At 37.6% G+C, this 19128-nt stretch overlaps 1 long non-coding RNA gene across 2 annotated transcripts; it reads right to left on the minus strand.

The window, feature by feature from the left end:
• Window positions 1-273: 273 nt before the first annotated feature.
• LOC128293216 (uncharacterized) lies at window positions 274-2705 on the minus strand. Of its 2 annotated transcripts, XR_008283337.1 has the most exons (3): window positions 2635-2705; window positions 2092-2175; window positions 274-724 (listed from the first exon to the last, which is right to left on the minus strand). It is a non-coding gene; the product is annotated as an uncharacterized LOC128293216 (long non-coding RNA). The 2 variants fall into 2 exon arrangements; XR_008283336.1 differs by lacking the exon at window positions 2635-2705 and having other exon boundaries at window positions 2092-2253.
• Between the last annotated feature and the right edge of the window lie 16423 nt (window positions 2706-19128).

Raw genomic sequence — 19128 nt, forward strand, 5'->3', positions numbered from 1 at the left:
TTCACATGCAATTTGTCCCTTATGCGAGCTTACGAGGCCCAATACATGCATTCGGGGCGGTTCGGGACCCAATCGAGAACTCATGAAAAACTTAGAAAAATCTCTTGCGTTAAGGCTTCACACGCCCATGTGCTCAGGCCGTGTGGCCAGAAATAGTCTAATTATCAAGCCTTTTGTCACTCTCACACCACATGCATAGATACATACTTATCCAATAACATACAACGTGGCATAAATGAGCTCTTAAACATCTACAAACATGATATGCTCAAGTTATTTTCTTATGTAATAAATATTATAGAATTTGCCCATATCATTACCACATACTAGACATAACTATCATTACATCACAAACCATTCATGAAGCATTATTAACTATTTACCAATCACTTAATCCTGCATTAGTTACTAGCTTATCAATGAATCTCAATTCAATCTCTAGGCATACATGTTGTAAGCCACATCACGAGAGATAATAACATACATGCATAAGAATAATCATATGGGCCCATAATGTCATTAGCCGACATAGGCCAATTTACATGACTAATACTACCTTAATAACAAGCCAATGCCTTTGGCTAAATCATAATATTACATACTCACATTAAAACCCTATACATGCCATAGACTCGAATCACTTGAGTTTACTTACTCCGATAACGTTAACTCGATAGGGTGATAATATCTCTAACGGCCTCCAACCTGAGCTAACCTGGAAACTCTAGAAAACATGGGAAAGAAGGGGGGGTAAGCTTTCGCTTAGTAAGTTCATATGAAAACAATTAGCAACTCATTAACTTGTTTTATCAATGTTTACAACATATTTTCAAGTTCACTACAAGCTGTCTTTCTGAGCAACGGTCACTAAATTATTTATATCTGGAGCTACGAAACTCCGAATTAAGTTCTGTTAATTTTCCCTGAAACTAGACTTATTTTCCTTTCTTACATAAAATTTCCAGAATTTTTGGTTAAGCCAAATAGTATAGTTTATTAGTTAAAGTATCCCCTGTTTCAGGGTACAACCACTCTGACCCCTGTGCACTACAAACCGAATTTCTCCCTGTAAAAAATTCCAAAGACCATGATTTTTATTTCCCATAAAAATAGACTCAATAAGGAATACATTCATGTAAGGTATAGCTCTTAATAATTTTTGTACAATTTTTGGTGAATTTATAAATTTAGAATAGGGGATCTCGAATTCATTCAGACCCTGTTTCACAAGAATTAAAATATCAAACAATATGGAATTCTTTTTCTTCCTCTGTTTCTTTCATGTGAAAATAGACTCATTAAGCTTTAATCCCATATTTTATTCTGCCTCTAACTCATTTTTCACTATTTTTAGTGTATTTTCAAAGTTACACTACTGCAGTAACTCAAATCTGTCAAGGCTAAATTACTCATTCATGATCTTACCACCTTATCGTTGTTGTATCTATTTTCAACCCGAGGGTTAAGTACATACCTGTCCAAAATGTCCATTTTACAATACTTACCAATACGTCACCTACATCTTAAGTGTTCTTCCATTCCATGGAAATTTTACCCGTTGAACACATCGAATATAACTCGGATACATGGATAATTTGCACATAAGTGCCATATTTGTAGCCAAGCTACCATGTAACCCGCCCATAAGTGAACTCGGACTCAACTCAACGAGCTCGGGCGTTCGCATCCATAAGTGAACTCGGACTCAACTCAACGAGTTCGGATGCCTAGTTACATCTCACGAACTCGGACTCAACTCAACGAGTTCGGACATTCCACATCCATAAGTGAACTCGGACTCAACTCAACGAGTTCGGATGCTCAACCATTCTAGTGACATGTCACTTGTATCCTAATCTATTCCTAAGGTTCAAACGGGATTTTCCTCGAACACGCCTCCTTGCCATCTTCCGTAAAATACCAAACCAATACTCGGTAGCACTTTATATTTAACAAATAATACACTTAATTTGCATTTTATTCAAAATAACCACAAAGCATATATTTCATGATAAGAATCACCATATCCTATATTTAACATCAATAATTTAAAAATAATAATTATGCTACATTATTTACACATGAACTTACCTCGATACCACAAATGTGAAAAGGACATACTCGTCCATAAATCGATTTCTTTCCGTTCTAGGTCCAAGTCTCAATTTTCATCATCTATAACATCACATTTAGCCTACCAATCAGTCACAATATTCATATGGGTCTAAAAATCATATTTTTACAAATTTTCATTTTGACCCTAAACTTTTGCATATTTGCACTTTTGCCCCAATGCTCGTAAATTAATTTTTATTCAATTTCTATAAGGTTTAAGACATGCTGAACATTTTCTCTTCTATGGAAACTCCAAATTTTCACTAATTCACACACTTATGACCAATTTGTAACTTTCACAATTTAACCCCTTTTGACATTTTTATCGAAATTCATTGAATAAAACTCATATTTAACACATAAAACATTCATTATCCACTATAAATCATCAAAATACAATCATATCATGAATGGGTAAATTTTAAACTCTAATTTCTCTTCAATCAATTGGTAGAAATAGAAAATTTAAGCTTGGGGATCTCAAAATACGAAAATCATTAAAAGCGGACAAAACCGTACCTATATAAGCCATAGAAGCTTGGCTGAATGGAGCTCATCCATGGCTGCCATTTTCAGTTCTTTCCACGGTTGAAGAAGAAAGAATGAAAAAAATGATAGCTTTTATCATTTGTCTTATTAGGTTATTTTAATTAATTTACAAAATTACCCTTTTATTTCAACCAAATTTCAAAATACCAAACAAATATCCATTCACTAACTTATTAAAGGAATAATTGTCACATAAGGACTTTCAATTTAAAACTCATAACAATTAGGTACCTCATATATAAAGAACTCAACTTTTGCACTTTTTACAATTTAGTCCTTTTGACTAAATTGAGTGCTCAAACGTCAAAATTTTCGAATGAAATTTTTACGAAATATTTTCATAAATTTATAGACTATAAAAATATAATAAAAATTTTTTTTCGTCGGGTTTGTGGTCCCGAAACCACTGTTCCGACTAGACCCAAAATCGGGCTATTACATGGATTGTATATATATTCTTGATTTGGATTAATACGATGGTAAATCAATGATATTTGGCACTAAGTGTGTGATTTAAACTAGATCCGGCTATAAGAGGCACTAAGTGTGCGATATCGATTTTGTTCTGTTAATTGAGATGGCACTAAGTGTGCGGATGTTCAAAGCACGAATAATTTGCAGAAAGTCTTAAAATATTTAAACGAAAGGTGAGAATGAAAGTGAATAAGTATGAAAATATTCAGGTATGTATGATACTTATGTGGTAGATGATATTATGTATGTGAAGCTCATTAATTTGGTATGAACATATGGAATATGTTGGTATAAATTTGATAGATGATTTAAGAATTTTTAAGTATTTATGTATTGATGATTTTTGGTACGAATTTAATAAGCTTTTGAAAGGTTACTTTATGTGTGTTTGCATTGTTTTATAGATATCGAAACTACTTCAAGCTCGGGGATTATTAAGGATCGTCACTACACCATCGAACCCCATTTTTGGTATTTTGAAAATGTAGATTTTGAAGTATGGCATGTATAGACTAGTAGTTGTGGAATTATGTTTTGAGATGTATATATTTAGCCATGTGATTTGGCTAGTTTATATTTGAACTTATAGTTTGATAATGGTATATAATGTGTGATGCCAATGTACAATTTGGTATGTTTTGGTTGGTTAAATGAAATGGTAAAAATGGCAAGTTTGGTAAGTTCATAGTATATGTTTGAATGATGTATCGATTATTTGATTAGGTATGATGTTAATTTAAGTTTTGGTATGAATTGAGAATGGAAATGATTGGTAATATTTTCGCATGAATTATGTATGATTTGGTATAGATATTGGCTGAAATGGTAGAGCAAATATGCTTGTTTCTTTGCTTTTAGGTTGACCTATTTTGGGGTGGCAAATTGGTTATTCAAATGGCCTATTTTTGTCCACACGGCCAGAGACACGGTCGTGTGTGATTTACGGTTATGTTGCACGGCCGTGTGTCTGTAGAGTTGTAACGCCCCAATTTTTGGGAATTCTATGAATGTTGGCATAGGTTTAATTATGTTAGTGGGACTCTAGAAGGCCCAAGATTAAGATAGAACCCGACAATTTTAGTTCATTTTTGTTCCATAAGAAAAAGGGGTGAAATTATGAAATAGAACCTATGTGAAAATGTTTGAAAATGCTATAGGCTAAATTGAAGTGGCCAAATAAATAGAAGTGCAAAATAGGAGGATTTGCATGACAAACCTCCCATTTTACATGAAGTGGCCAGCCATCATGTTGTTGTAGACAATATGAGAACTTGATATCCATAATTCATGGTACAAATTGATAATGGGTTAGGTAAATGTTCCATGATAATGGATTAGGTAAATATTCCATGATAATGGGTTAGGTAAATGTTCCATGATAATGGTTTAGGTAAATGTTCCATGATGGGCATTTCATGTCTTTTGTATTAAAAATTAAATGGATGAAATATGAAATTTTATTAAAAGAAAAGGGTGAAAAGAACAAAGTTTTGTCCATCTTTGTTCATCATAGCCTAAAGTTAGAGAAGAGAAAGGAGAGGAGAAAGCTCTTGAATGTTCGGTCACTTGGGGAAGAAAATTGAAGGTAAGTTCATGGTAGTTTGCTTCTATCTTGAGGTTCATGAGTTCTTCTTGATTCTACCTTAACTCTTGAAGCATATTTTTGTTTTTAGTTGTGTTGTGAGCATTTAGTCATGAATTAAAATGAAGGAAATGGTTGTTTTTTCATGTTCTTTTGATGAAAAATGGAAGATAGGTGAAGTTGAGCCAAACAAATGAGCATGCATGTACCTTAGATGCTAAAGGGAAAAATTGGCTAACATGTTGTGCTTTAAAATGATGAAATAGAGATTATACTTAAGTAAAATCATAGATATGTGATGATTGATTGGTGATATACATGTTTAAATAACATGCATGCAAGGTATGTGTGAAAGAGTGATTTGGTAATAAATCTGCTTGGGACAGCAGCAGAAACGTGACTTTGGAAAATCACCATAAGTTGTGAGAGATGAATTAGAAGCTGAATAGAGATGAATTAGAAGCTGAATAAATTATGTAATTAAAGCTTGTTGAGTCTAGTTTCAAATGAAATAAACGAGAACATATTTTGAATTCTGTACAATGAGAAATTTGATTCGTAATGAAGAGTAGAAAAATTAGTCAAACAGTGAAACATGTGAAACTTTGAGAAAAATATGGTATTGATTGGACAAACCAAAAATTTTGAAAATTTTATGGATATAAGATATATGAGTCTATCTTCAGGGAAAATTAACGGCACTTGATTTGGAGTTTCGTAGCTCAGTTATAAATGATTTAGTGACTGTTGCTCGTGAAGACAAACTTACGGTGAAATTATGATTATGTGGTAAACATTGACAAAAATTTGTTAATGAGTTGCTTATTGATTTCTTATAAGCTTACTATGATCCGTAGGTGTGGTTGGGCTTAATATTGTAAGGGGTTAATACGTAGTTTGTATTTGAATAGTTAGATTAACGTGTTAGTAATCCAATTGTAGGCGGTTCGTGTATGGATCTCGTCAAGATATCGTCGCATAAGCAGTGTGTAACTAATACCCTCTTTCTTAGTCCGGATCGGCAAAAGTCGAAAAGTCGAAATGCCGAAAACCGGTATTTTGTAGATTTGCGAAAGTGTGCGAATGCTCGTGAGGTAAATCGATTAATGTTTTTGGTAAGCTGCAAAATTTGGACTGCAAAGTGCATGATTTCTGTGCCCTCGATATTTTGGGGCTTAATGGGCCAAAATTAGAATGATGGGCCAACGGACCCAATTCGGTAAGAACCCTCGGTACGTGATTCTGTTAGTACGTGAAAAGTAGGAATATGCATGAAAACCCTAAAATAGATAAATTATGAAATACCTTTAAAATCTGGAAAATTTACGTTTTACCCTTAGTAGATAAATTACCGAAATACCCCTAAGGTTAAATTGACCTAAATGCATGTTTGACTGTTGTTATTTACTACATGCCATGTTGTTATTATCTGATGCATGGGATTGGGATATTGATGGAGGAAGTACTAAAAGTGGCTTGACCACGATTGGAGGCTTTGCCTCAATTTATCGTTAATCGAGTAGCAAGGTCAGAATCGTGGAGTGTTAAATGGGTGGGTTGAGCTATTCCCACATGGAGTGTAGGGGTGGTACGGGTGGAGTGTAGTGGTTGGTGGGTTAAGTAGTCTCCCAAATGGGCTTGCATATGTTATTGATGTTGCATGTATTTTGAAATGGGCCTATGGGCCATCTTGTTATCTGAATAAGGGTTAAGGCCCGCTTTATTGTAATCAAAAGGGCTCGTCCAAGACCATGTTACTGAATGGGCTTAGGCCCAATAGGCTTGAGCTGACTTGGTCTTTGAATGGGTTTTCCTTACACACTGAGTTTCCCCAAACTCACCCTTTTTATTTTCATCCACGCTGGTAATCTCCAACCATAGTGGGCTTGGAGCTGTGAGGGAATTCGGAGTGGCCACCCGTTCTGAAAGTTTGATTTTCTTCTGGTGAACTGGACATCCTTTTATTTACGTTTGAAGTTTTGGGTTTTTAAATGTAATAAGGCCGCTTAATTATTTTTGATGGTTTTAATATGTATTACTAAGATAGGTATTACTTATTTTAACTGTTGAAATTGGATAGCTTTAGGGCGCGTTTTCAAAAAAAAAAAACAACAATTGATTTCAAAAGAACACGACAATAAGCAAAGCTTCCGCAATGAAAGTATTTTCCAAAATTAATCACTTTTCCTAAAAATGACTTAATCAAATCGGTTTCCTAGAAATATACATGACGTTAAGGTGTGGCAATGGCGGTGTGCATGTCTAGGATTGGATCCAAAGGGAGCTTGGTACTTGAGTAGTCTGATAGACTCACCTCCTCTTTTTTGGTTTCCTACCTGGTGCACAGCTTCCATTCACTTTAACCTATAATGAAATTATCTTTTAAAGCACTAAGTAGGTTTTTCTAGATCAACAATATAAAATGTTTTGAACGCTTCGATGTGGCATGTCGGATCTGGCCATAATGTCTGGGCCGGGTTTGGGGTGTTACATTTAGTGGTATCAGAGCCTAGGTTGCAACAACTCGGCTGTGGAATGGGTTTACAAAAATAAAGATTTTTGAAAACAAAAATTTTATAAAGAATGCGAAAAACTCGATTTTCAAAATTTAGATCTTTAGAAGGTGGCATTCCGAATCTCCGGCTCAAGTCTGTAAGTATTACTCTGAACTTTTCTGAATATTTTTTTGAATTATCTGTCTGTACTGAAACCCTATTAGGATACTCTAGATAGAATGATACTGAAACCATAGGAAAATCTGATAAGAGATCAAATCGTAGCTAGACTTCGATTCTGCGAAAACAAACTCGAACTCTCGTCGATTCATAAAACATCTGTAATAAACACTGAAATATTAATTGATGCATAAAATTTGTAATCAAGATAATACGATATGAGTACAAGAGGCCGTGGACGAAGCCGAGGAAGTGCTCGAGCGAGATCTTCGTCTTCGAGACATATGCCGGTGGTGGATGCATCGGTACCACCGGCAACAGAGGTAGAGTCTCATGACCGCGATGCTGAGGATGATGCCCTGTCACAGGTAATGCTTCGTGTTCTGGAAAGGGTTGCCGGGGCAAGTACGGGCAATAGAGTTCGGGGATTTATTTCTGAATGACTTCGGGCTAACGGAGCGGAGGTCTTTAGGGGCGTGTCTGGTATAGCCCCGAATGTGGCGGAATATTGGTTGGAGGCCACAGAACTGATTATGGACAACTTGGACTGCTCTGAGGAGATTGTGAGTGAGGTATCTGTACTATGTCCTTTGGGTCACTCGGTTAGGGTAGACAAACTATATAGGGATGTACCCTTAGAAACTCAAGGTAGGATTTTCCCTGGAGATCTGATGGAGTTACCGTTCGGAGAGTTTGATCTCATTTTGGGAATGGACTGGCTTGTTAAGCATAAGGCGACCCTGGATTGTGTTGCTAAACGAATGGTGTAAGGACCACAAAGGATGAGGATGTTATGGTGATAGGTGAGCGAAGGGACTATTTGTCCAATGTGGTGTCGGCATTAAGAGCCAATAAGTGGATTCGGAAAGGTTGTGAGGCCTATTTGGCATTTGTAAGTCAGTCAGAAGAGGAGGGACTGACAGTGGATAAGGTTAGGACCGTAAAGGAGTTCCAAGATGTTTTTCCGGAAGAGCTTCCAGAATTGCCTCCGAACTGAGAAGTGGAGTTTAGAATCGACTTATTGCCTGGAACGGCACTAGTGTCTATCGCATCGTATAGAATGACACCGAAGGAGTTGGTGGAGCTAAAGGCACAAATTCAAGAGTTGTTGGATAGGGGCTTCATTAGGCCAAGCGTGTCTCCATGGGGAGCACCGGTGCTATTCGTGAAGAAGAAGGATGGTACAATGCAGATGTGCATTAGTTATCGCCAGTTGAACAAACTGACAATTAAGAATAAGTATCTACTGCCAATGATTGACGATCTGTTTGACCAACTTAGAGGAGCTTCTGTATTTTCCAAGATCGACCTTCGATCTGGATATCATCAGTTAAGAGTCAAGGAGGTAGATATCCATAAGACGACATTCAGGACTCGGTATGGTCATTACAAGTTTCTGGTTATGCCATTTGGACTGACAAACGCTCCTGCATCATTTATGGATCTGATGAATCGTGTGTTCCAATTATTTTTTGATCAGTTCGTAGTCGTCTTTATTAATGATATCCTGGCATATTCTGAAACTGAAGCGAAACATGATGAGCATCTCCGTATAGTGCTGCAAGTGTTAAGGGAGAAGGAACTCTTTGTGAAGTTCAGCAAGTCTGAACTTTGGTTGAGGGAGGTAACCTTCTTAGGACATGCGGTCTCTGCTGAGGGGATTAAGGTGGACGTTCGAAAGATTGAAGCAATTTTGGAGTGGAAGCCACCTAGGACGGTGCCGAAAATTCGAAGTTTCCTAGGGTTGGCAGGATACTACAGAAGGTTTGTGGAAGGTTTTTCTATGATGGCAGCACCTCTTACAAAACTCATAAGGAAAGGAGTACCGTTTGTATGGACTGAGAAGTAGCAGGAAGCTTTTGAGAAGTTGAAGAAAATTCTGACTGAAGCACCTGTGTTGATTCAGCAGGAGTCTGGGAAGGATTTTACTGTGTACAGTGACGCATCACACGTGGGTTTGGGCTGCGTGTTAATGCAGGAGGGTAAGGTGGTTGCATATACATCACGACAACTTAAACCTCACGAAGGGAACTATCTTACTCATGATTTGGAGTTGGCGGCAGTGATATTTGCACTTAAGATTTGGAGACATTACTTGTATGGGGAGAGATGTATTATATACACAGACCACAAGGGTCTTAAGTATTTGTTGACTCAGAAGGAGCTGAACTTTAGGCAAAGGAGATGGATTGAGTTGCTTAAGGATTATGACTATTCGATCGAGTATCACCAGGCAAGGCTAATGTGGTAGCCGATGCTCTAAGTCGTAGAGTCAGATTCGATCCGAGAGCAATGTTTGCTCGTCGAGTCAGTATGATGATGGAAGTCCGTTTGAGTTGCAAGTGAGGCCAACCTGGTGGATCAGATTAAGGAAAAGCAGTTGAACGATGAGTCTTTGGTCGCTCGTTTTCAACAAGTTAAGGAAGGGGAAACTTCTGAGTTTGGGTTAAATGGCAAAGGAGTTCTGTGTTTCCGAGGAAGAATTTGTGTTCCGAAAGACTCTGATTTGAGGCAGACAATATTGAAGGAAGCTCATGGAGGACTTTGTGCCATGCACCCTGGAGGGAACAAGTTGTATCACGACTTACGAGAATTGTACTGGTGGCCTGGACTTAAACGAGAAGTAATGGAGTTTGTAGGGAAATGTCTGACATGCCAACAAGTGAAAGCTAAGCATCAATTACCCTCTGGACTGTTACAGTCAGTGAAGATACCACTTTGGAAGTGGGAGAGGGTAACCATGGACTTTGTGAGTGGGCTGCCCTTGACACCATCAAAGAAAGACTCGGTGTGGGTGATTGTGGATAGGTTGACCAAATCGGCCCATTTCATACCTGTTCGTACTGACTTTTCACTTCAAAAGTTAGCCAAGTTGTATGTGGCGGAGATTGTACGACTTCATGGGGTCCCAGTTTCGATTGTCTCTGACCAGGATCCCAGATTCACATCTCGATTTTGGCAAAAGTTGCATGAGGTGTTGGGGACATGATTGAACTTTAGTATGGCTTTCCATCCCCAAACTGATGGTCAGTCAGAGAAGGTTATTCAGATTCTGGAGGACATGTTGAGGGGATGCGTGATTGACTTTCGAGGTAGTTGGAAGGATTACTTGCCATTGATAGAAATTGCGTACAATAACAGTTACCAGACGAGTATTGAATGGCCTTTGTATGAAGTAATTGTATGGACGAAGGTGTCGTACACCTAGTTGTTGGACCGAACTAGAGAGTGACAAATTCTTGGACCGAGTTGGTAGGCGATATCGAGGATAAGGTCGAATAATTAGGGACCGTTAAAGAAGCATCGATAGGCAAAAGTCGTATGCATATTTGAAGCGTAAGGAGATTGAGTACTCAGTAGGTGATATGGTCTTCTTAAAGGTTTCTCCTTGGAAGAAGATATTAAGGTTCGGTCAGAAGGGCAAGTTGAGTCCGCGGTTCATTGGGCCTTATCGGGTTTTGAAGCGAGTAGGCCCAGTGGCTTATCAATTGGAATTGCCTCCAGAGTTAGACAGGATTCACGATGTTTTTCACGTCTCCTTGTTAAGGCGTTATCGTTCTGACCCTGCTCATGTCGTGCCAGTTGCAGAAATTGAAGTTTAGACTGATTTGACCTTTGAGGAGGAGCCTGCGCAAATATTGGCTCGAGATGTTAAGGTTCTCAGAAGGAAATCTATCCCGTTAGTGAAAGTGCTTTGGCATAATCATGGAAGGGAAGAAGCTACTTGGGAATCAGAAGAGACTATACGTCAACAATACCCTCAACTAGTTGGATCAGGTAAATTTCGAGGATGAAATTTCTTTAAGGAGGGTAGAGTTGTAACGCCCCAATTTTTGGGAATTCTGTGAATGTTGGCATAGGTTTAATTATGTTAGTGGGCCTCTAGAAGGCCCAAGCTTAAGATAGAACCCGACAATTTTAGTTCATTTTTGTTCCATAAGAAAAAGGGGTGAAATTATGAAATAGAACCTATGTGAAAATGTTTGAAAATGCTATAGGCTAAATTGAAGTGGCCAAATAAATAGAAGTGCAAAATAGGAGGATTTGCATGACAAACCTCCCATTTTACATGAAGTGGCCAGCCATCATGTTGTTGTAGACAATATGAGAACTTGATATCCATAATTCATGGTACAAATTGATAATGGGTTAGGTAAATGTTCCATGATAATGGATTAGGTAAATATTCCATGATAATGGGTTAGGTAAATGTTCCATGATAATGGTTTAGGTAAATGTTCCATGATGGGCATTTCATGTCTTTTGTATTAAAAAATTAAATGGATGAAATATGAAATTTTATTAAAAGAAAAAGGGGTGAAAAGAACAAAGTTTTGTCCATCTTTGTTCATCATAGCCTAAAGTTAGAGAAGAGAAAGGAGAGGAGAAAGCTCTTGAATGTTCGGTCACTTGGGGAAGAAAATTGAAGGTAAGTTCATGGTAGTTTGCTTCTATCTTGAGGTTCATGAGTTCTTCTTGATTCTACCTTAACTCTTGAAGCATATTTTGGTTTTTAGTTGTGTTGTGAGCATTTAGTCATGAATTAAAATGAAGGAAATGGTTGTTGTTTCATGTTCTTTTGATGAAAAATGGAAGATAGGTGAAGTTGAGCCAAACAAATGAGCATGCATGTACCTTAGATGCTAAAGGGAAAAATCGGCTAACATGTTGTGCTTTAAAATGATGAAATGGAGATTATACTTAAGTAAAATCATAGATATGTGATGATTGATTGGTGATATACATGTTTAAATAACATGCATGCAAGGTATGTGTGAAAGAGTGATTTGGTAATAAATCTGCTTGGGACAGCAGCAGTAACGTGACTTTGGAAAATCACCATAAATTGTGAGAGATGAATTAAAAGCTGAATAAATTATGTAATTAAGTCTTGTTGAGTGTAGTTTCAAATGAAATAAACGAGAATATATTTTGAATTCTGTACAATGAGAAATTTGATTCGTAATGAAGAGTGGACAGATTAGTCAAACAGTGAAACATGCAAAACTTTGAGAAAAATCTGGTATTGATTGGACAAACCAAAAATTCTGAAAATTTTATGGATATAAGATATATGAGTCTATTTTCAAGGAAAATTAACGGCACTTGATTTGGAGTTTCGTAGCTCCAGTTATAAATGATTTAGTGACTGTTGCTCAGGAAGACAGCTTGCAGTGAAATTATGGTTATGTGGTAAACATTGACAAAAATTTGTTAATGAGTTGCTTATTGATTTCTTATAAGCTTACTATGATCTGTAGGTGTGGTTGGGCGAATATTGTAAGGGGTTAATACGTAGTTTGTATTTGAATAGTTAGATTAACGTGTTAGTAATCCAATTGTAGGCGGTTCGTATGTGGATCTCGTCAGCATATCGTCGCAAACAGGTGTGTAACTAACACCCACTTTCTTAGTCTGGATCGCAAAAGTCAAAAAGCCGAAATACCGAAAACTGGTATTTTGTAGATTTGTGAGTGTGCGAATGCTCGTGAGGTAAATCGATTAATGTTTTTGGTAAGCTGCAAAATTTAGACCGCAAAGTGCATGATTTGCGTGCCTCGATATTTTTGGGCTTAATGGGCCAAAATTGGAATGATGGGCCAACGGGCCCAATTCAAGAAGAACCCTCGATGCGTGATTACATTAGTACGTGAAAAGTGGGAATATGCATGAAAAACCCTAAAATAGATAAATTACTGAAATACCTTTAAAAGTGGAAAATTTATAGTTTTACCCCTAGTAGATAAATTACCGAAATACCCCTAAGGTTAAATTGACCTAAATGCATGTTTGACTGTTGTTATTTACTGCATGCCATGTTGTTATTATCTGATGCATGGGATTGGGATATTGACGGAGGAAGTACTGAAAGTGGCTTGTCCACGTACTGGAGGCTTTGCCTCAATTTACTGTTAACTGAGCAGCAAGGCTGCAACTGTGGAGTGTTGAGCTGGGTGGGTTGAGCTATTCCCCACATGGAGTGTAGGGCTGGTACGGGTGGAGTGTAGTGGTTGGTGGGTTGAGTAGTCTCCCCAAATGGGCTTGCATATGTTATTGATGTTGCATGTATTTTGAAATGGGCCTATGGGCCATACTTTTATCTGAATAAGGGGCTAAGGCCCAGTTTATTGTAATTTGAAAACGGCTCTGGTCCAGTACCACTGTTACCTGAATGGGCTTAGGCCCAATAGGCTTGAGCTGACTTGGGCTTTGAATGGGTTTTCCTTACACACTGAGTTTCCCCAAACTCACCCTTTTTATTTTCATCCACGCAGGTAATCTCCAACCATAGTGGGCTTGGATCTGTGAGGGAATTCGGAGTGGCTACCCGTTCTGAAAGTTTGATTTTCTTCTGGTGAACTGGACATCCTTTTATTTACGTTTGAAGTTTTGGGTTTTTAAATGTAATAAGGCCGCTTAATTATTTTTGATGGTTTTAATATGTATTACTAAGATAGGTATTACTTATTTTAACTGATGAAATTGGATAGCTTTAGGGCGCGTTTTCAAAAACAACAATTGATTTCAAAATAACACGACAACAAGCAAAGCTTCCGCAATAAAAGTATTTTCCAAAATTAATCACTTTTCCTAAAAATGACTTAATCAAATCGGTTTCCTAGAAATATACATGACGTTAAGGTGTGGCAATGGCGGTGTGCATGTTTAGGATTGGATCCGAAGGGAGCTTGGTACTTAAGTAGTCCGATAGACTCACCTCCTCTTTTTCGGTTTCCTACCTGGTGCACAGCTTCCATTCACTTTGACCTATAATGAAATTATCTTTTAAAACACTAAGTAGGTTTTTCTGGATCAACAATATAAAATGTTTTGAACGCTTTGATGTGGCATATCGGATCTAGCCATAACGTTTGTGCCGCGTTTGGGGTGTTACATGGGGTACCCTACATTTGTAAGTCAGGCCCAAACACTGCCAAAGTACACGGGCGTATGGCTAATCGTGTGACCCAAGTTAGGCTCGACCATGGCCAAGGCACACGGGCGTGTCTTGTGGCCGTGTGGGCAAGTCAGTAGCTATGCTCTATTTTTATACGGCCTAGATACACGGACGTGTCTAATGCCGTGCGAGGCACACGGCCTGTTCACACAGGCGTGTGACCTGTACTTGTTTGAAAAATATGTAAGTTTCAAAAAATTTTATATGTGTTCGGTTTAGTCCAGACCCCTTTCTAAAACATTTTTAAGGTCTCGATGACCTATATGAGGGACTCTTTATTGATGTTTAATCTTTGATGATATGATGTATACTAAATGAATGTTAAATGTTCTGATTTGTCTGCTAATGTCTTTAACCCTAGTCCGGTGATGGATATTGGCCAGTGATGGATATTGGCTAGGGGTGTTACATTTTGTTGGTATCAGAGCTATGGTTTAGTGATTCTAGAACTGCCATAGCATTTGCGAGTCTAGCTATACATGCCATATTTATGAACTGCGATAGTGTGATGAATCCTGACATTGAAATGTGCTTTTATATAGCAAATGGATCTCGAAAGAGCCATAGTAGATGATGCTAAAAGCAATGCCCTGCTTTTACGCAAGGGACGGTGCAAGCTGATTCTCGACCGGCTCCGAGTAGCCGTGATGGTGAGGCTAGACAAGCCTTCTATCAGATAATGAATGATTGGTTCACCCAATATATTAGAACCAATCCGGTTGTACAACAAGCTACACCCCCGGTTAATCCTCCTCAAGCTCCTGTTATGCCACCGGTGAATCCAATTCAGTTAAGTAGACCACCATTTGATAAGATTAGAAAGTATTGGGCCGAAGAGTTCCAAGCTATAACAAATGATGATGCTGAAAGGGCTGAGTTTTTGTTAGAAAACACAATACGAGTATTTGATGAATTGTCATTGAATCCTGAGGAATGCATCAAATGTGCTGTTTCACTCTTGAGAGATACAGCGTATCGCTGGTGGAAAATTTAATATCGATAGTTCCGAGTGAGAGAGTTACTTGGGATTTCTTCCAAACTGAATTCCAGAATAAATATATCAGTCAGAGATTCATCGATCAGAAATGTAAAGAGTTTCTTGAACTTAAACAAGGTCGTATTTCTGTTACTGAATACGAGCGAAAATTTGTGAGGCTGAGTCAGTACACTCGTGAATGTGTATCTACTGAGGCAATAATGTGCAAAAGATTCAAGGATGGCTTGAACGAAAATATCCATTTGTTAGTCGTGATTCTGGAGATCAAAGAATTTATTGTGCTTGTTGAACGAGCGTGTAAAGCTGAAAATCTTGGGAAAGAGAAAAGAAAAGCTGATTTTGAAGCTAGAGATGTGACAGCCCTAAATTGACCCTAGTCGGAAAGTGGTTTCGGGACCACGAAACTGAGTCTTATAAATAATTAAAGGTTATATTCTGTGTTTATGATGTGCGTAAATGCTTGTGTGATAGTTCCATACTTTAATTTGGTCAGTGTATGTGAAATTTATTAGTAGGGACTTATGTGAGACAATTTAGAAATATGCTAGGCAAGTGTTCAAGTGGCCTATTAATATATGTGGGAAAGTGCTTGTCCTTGTATGTCAAATTAGCCAAATTAAAGCATAGTGGCGGCCATGGTATGGTGGAAACATGTCACAAACATGTTATGTTAGTGATGTATGTTAGGAAAAATAAAATAATGAGCATGGTAATTAAATAATGAAAGGGAGGAGTGATGAAAAAATGGTCTCATCCATGCCCCCTTTTGCCGTGAATGGAAGAAAGAAAACAAAGAAAAAAAAATGTGTGTTCATCCTTGAACATCTTTGGCCGAATAGAAGAAAGAAAGGAAGGGAATGAGCTTGGAGAAAAATCGGCTATGAAGGCTCACTAGATTAAGGTATGTTTAATGTTGCTTTGAAAGTTCATACATCCCTTGGATGATTAGTCTAAATTCTAACTATCTCATGAATGGATTTGGGATTATTAGAGAGTTAGTATTCGACTAAGAGGCTTCAAAAGTTTTAGTTGAAGCCTTGAGACTATTAGCATGTTAGCTATATGGATGTGTTATGAGGCTTGAGGTATCTTGAGCATCCGGCCATGGTAGGAAGTAGAAGGGAAAATATGGTTGTTGTTAGATGAAGTAGAGTCTAGCAAATGAGCACATATGTGCATTAGTTGCTAGATGGAGAAGAATCGGCTAGCAAGTTGTGTGCTAAGGCCGAATATAATTTTGTATATTAATGAGTAATGCATGTGTTGAATTGATGGAAAGGGAGAGGATGCTTTACTAGTGTATATATGTGTATTGGCCAAGTTTTGAACTTGAAACAAAATGGTGTTTAGTCCATACAAGTGACCATACTTGTAGAAAGTATTAAGTGTTGCAATCGGCCTCAACATAGACATGTATGTTCGACCACATGAATGAGTACATAAGTTGATGTGTATGTTCGGCCAAAGGTAAGCATATTGATGGCTTTATCTTGACTTAGAAAATTCGGCTAAGGGGAATATTAGCTAATATGTTGAATTCGATTCGTGATTTCGTACATATGTGACTCTAATGTCTAATGTATATATGGACTAAGTACCGTGAGGTCCTCTTTTGATGTTCAAATGAATTGTGTTAAATTGCTTAATGTGATTAAAATGCATGACCATTGTGTATTTGAGCTAAAGGGTGGCCATATGACCTATTAAACTCCTTGTCATATTCGGCCATAAGCTAGCATAATGAGACTTTAATAAGTTAAATTTGTTTGAATTAGCTCAAGAGCTTAGAGGACCACAGTTGGATAAGGGGAAGGAAAATGTTATCGAATAGCCGCCGAAATCATTCGACCACATCCGAGGTAAGTTTTCGAGTAATGAAACTTAGATTATGATTTGATTAGATCATGTTTTAAGCAAATCAAAATCATGCTCTTTGTATGTGGCTATTGAGCCGAAATTTCAAGTGTGATAAGTGTCTTGTGTTTGAGCTTTGGTAATGAAAATGAAATACGGATGTGTCATGATTTATTGATAAATGTGCATGGTTATTGAATGATGTCCTGCTAAGTCCCGAAGGCTTTGTGCTAAGTGACTATATCCGGACTAAGATCTCAAGGCATTTGTGCGAGTTACTAATTAGGGCTAAGCCCAAGGCATTGGTGTGAGTCACTAAACCGGGTTAAGTCCCAAGGCATTTGTGCGAGTTACTATAACCGGGCTATGTCCCGAAGGCATTTGAACGAGTAGCTATATCCGGTTAAATTCAAGGTACGTGATTCGGAATGAGCGATCTTGCTGTAAAAATTTCGTTAATACGCTTGTAAAATCCCAACAATGAGGTATGTTTCAGATGTGCATTGGAATAGTTGATTCCTTCGAATAATATTCGCTCGATCGAGTAATGAGCTTCCTAGGTATTTAGCGAAGATGATCCCTTATGTATGAATATAGGGGTTGGAATGTGAAGTAGGAATAATTTGAGAATATGTATATATGGAATTATTCGTTTAGTTATATGGATGCTATACTTCAGATGTGCTTAAATTCTTTGCTCAAAACTTACTAAGCATTTAATGCTTACTCCGTTTCTTTGATTCTCTGCTTTATAGATTTTGGTTCTTCACTATCGGACTCGAGATTTTGAAGTCGAAGTCGCCCACACTATCAAAGCTCCTTTTGGTATACTTTTGGTTGAACTTTGAAATGGCATGTATAGGACTACCCTTTTGTTGTTGGTCATGAACCCTTCGGTTTTGTGTAAATTTGGATAGCCATGCGAAAATGGCTTAAATATACTTTGATCATAGCATTATAATCGTTTTGTATGTTGTCCGTCGAGAGGTATGGAAATGTTGGTAACGGTTAGCCATGGGAATGGTTATTCATGATCACTTTTGGTATATGTATGACAAACTCTAGTTGATCCATGGAGGATCATGAAATAGGTAAAGTTTACCTTAAAAAAATAGATGCTGGAAGCAGCAGTGATGTGGATGTGAAAAATCATTAAAAATAGTAGGAATGGAATTAAATAGTGAATAAATTATGTAATCGAACCTTGATGAATCTATTTTCATAGGAAAGTAACAAAACGTTCATATGAATAGTATATTATGAGATGTTAAAGTTTTTGTGAGACAGGGCCAGAACGGTTTCTGGATCCCCTGATCTGAATTTGGAAATTCATTATAAATTAACCAGAGATAATTAGAAGTCATTCCTTATATGTATAGATTCCTTTTTGAGTCTAGTTGCATTAGAAACAAACGGCATCAGTATTGAAGCCCTGTATAGGGAGATATCCAAGTCGTATTGCATGAAGGTCAGTGTAGTCGCACCCTGTAACAGGGGAGACTTTGACTAATAAACTGTACTAATTGGCTCGACCAAAAATTCTAGAAAAAAAGTTATATGGATATATGAGTCTAGTTTCAGGAAAAATTTACGAAACTGGTTTTCAAGTTTTGAAACTCAAGATATGATTTTTAAGGCGACAGTGATGCAAGAATCAACTTTGTCCGAAATTTTAAGTGGACTGTAAAAAAAAAAATAAGTGAATTTACTCTGTGAACCCCTCGTGTCCGACTCTGACAACGGTCTCGGGTACGGGGTGTTACAAGAGAGGTACGAAAGAGATCATTGGGCAAATCATTTCAATCTAGATCAAAGAAGTTTAGAGATGCTAGCAGTCGTTCAAAGACTAGTGTGGGATATTCTAACATAGATCGTGTCAGATCACAATCGAATTTCAAATCTTCAGCTACGTCTATTTCCAGTG

The sequence above is a fragment of the Gossypium arboreum genome, chromosome 5 (genome assembly GCF_025698485.1).
Source record: "Gossypium arboreum isolate Shixiya-1 chromosome 5, ASM2569848v2, whole genome shotgun sequence".
In the NCBI taxonomy this organism is placed as follows: domain Eukaryota; kingdom Viridiplantae; phylum Streptophyta; class Magnoliopsida; order Malvales; family Malvaceae; genus Gossypium; species Gossypium arboreum.